Source organism: Lathyrus oleraceus, chromosome 1 (genome assembly GCF_024323335.1).
Source record: "Lathyrus oleraceus cultivar Zhongwan6 chromosome 1, CAAS_Psat_ZW6_1.0, whole genome shotgun sequence".
NCBI classification, from domain to species: domain Eukaryota; kingdom Viridiplantae; phylum Streptophyta; class Magnoliopsida; order Fabales; family Fabaceae; genus Lathyrus; species Lathyrus oleraceus.
Window position 1 is genome coordinate 359,322,350 of NC_066579.1, and position 2,320 is coordinate 359,324,669.

A 2,320-nucleotide genomic window follows, 5' to 3' on the forward strand; every position below is an offset into this window, starting at 1 on the left:
TTGAGTAACATGCTTTGAAGAGATCAAGGAACCAAGAGGATTTATTTTCCTCTAGCATTTCATCTACTCACATTCCTACTTCCGGTGTTTCGAAAGACACTTTAGACAAACTCGTGATGGAGAAGGATGTTATAAAAAACAGCTATGAAAGAGAGATCAAAAGGCTTCGCAAGAAGTATCAACTTGGAGTGGATTCGTCATCGGACATGATTCCATAGAGCTAGTTTCTTTCCGTTTATGATCATTGAAATTGCATTTCTGATTGTAATCCTTCACATTATTAATAAAATGAGATTATCAGTATTTCAAAATGCGTTATGATTTTTGCAATTTATTTTATGTATTAAAGTTCCTTGAAAATATTCACATTTTCATTTTTGCATGTCATGCATCATTTTGGTATTGCTTTGAGTAAGTTTTCCAGGGGGTCTTATTTCTTCCTTTCTTAGTCTTCGTTCAGACAAGATGTCTCACCAATACAACACTCGTGTTAACCAATTGAAGAAGATGGATCCTCTAGAGCAAGAGAACTGTGAACTCCGCAAAGAGGTGTCTACTTTGAGGGACAGTTATGAAAGGCTCACTGCTATGATGGAAACTTTAGAGGCTGCTCAAAACCAGCCTCCTCAGACTCCGCTTTAGAGGACTGTGATTTCTGAAATTATCTCTACATCTGTTTCTGTGGCTCTAGTCAGTGCTCCGCAACACCACATGTGTCCTGTTTTCCCTTGAGGCATGCACCTTAACTTTGTTTCTGAAGGGTATCAACCTGCTATGGAGGTTCCTATGGCTCAACCAATATGTCTATACCACCTCTCCTGGTTCATGCTGCTCCTTATGTTGAATAACCCATTTTCCATGCTGAACAAAGTAAAACTGTTGGGGTATATGAAAGGATGGACGAGTTTCAAGATCATTTTCAAGCTATGCAGAAAGAGATTCAGGCTTTGAGGGGAAAAGATTTGTTTGGGAAGAATACTCATGATCTGTGTTTAGTTCCTAATGTGAAGATTCCGTATAAGTTCAAGCTTCCAGATTTCGAGAAGTATAAGGGCAACTCTTGTCCTCTGAGTCACTTAGTGATGTATGCTCGCAAGATGTCGACTCAAACTGATAACCATCAACTGTTGATTCACTACTTTCAAGACAGTTTAAATGGTGCTACTTTGAAATGGTACATGGGACTCGATAACACCCAGATTCGAACTTTCAACGACCTAGGTAAAGCTTTTTTTCTTCAGTACAAGTATAATGTTGACATGGCGCCAGACAGGGATCAACTTAGTGATATGTCCTAAAAGGATAAAAAAAAACTTTCAAAGAGTACACACATAGATGGTGTAAGATTGTTGCACAGGTCAGTCCTCTGTTAGAAGAGAAAGAAATGACAAAACTATTTTGGTAGACGTTGAGTCCATTTTACTATGACCGGATGGTTGCAAGCGCTCATAGTGATTTTACTGAGACGGTAAATATGGGAATGAGATTAGAAGAAGGTGTCTGTGAAGGAAGATTGAAAGAAGGTGGTTCATCTGAAAGTTCCAGAAGGTATGGGAATGGTTTTCCCAAAAATTGAGCAAGTTATGATCTTGGGAAGTTGACCTCCAAATTAGGGTTTAGACAAAATGACCTATAATCTTTCACCGTATTAAATGACTTTCCAAGCAAAAATAGCTCTTGACCTCAATATGAAAGTTGCTTGGAATGTCATTTAGAGTAACTTTGCTCTTGGAATCATTTTAATATGATAAAAATTGTAGGATATAGGGTCTAGGGAACTCCAGTTTTGACTAGTTGAATTCCTCTAGTCAACCACCATGAACCAACTTGCTAGCTTGATATTCTCTTGACTTTTGGGACTCATGGAGGATAATGTATGAATAAGATGATGAAATGTGAAGTATCCCTTGAAATATTTTGATCACATGTTGAAGAAACTTGTTGAAGAAGTCACACAAGATACCTAGATGAATTAGGGTTTCCCAGGCAAACAAGCTTCAAACTCTTGATGATTTCTTGATCAAAATGATATGTGAAGACCATGGGGATCCATATATAATGTCTAGATTCATAGTAAACCATTTCTTGATTGAGCTCCTTACAATGAGGGGCTTAAACCCTATATATGAACTTGATGGAGCATAGGTGAGCATGTGCACTACCTACAAAAGAGTTAAACTATACAATGACATATTTTGGTATTTTGGTTAGTAAATAAAGAAAAACAAAGTATGATACAATCACATGGTGCTTGGTGATCTCTCCCAATGCAAACCCAATGAATAAGGGGTAAGGAGGATGCCAAGGTGTGATCTCAATG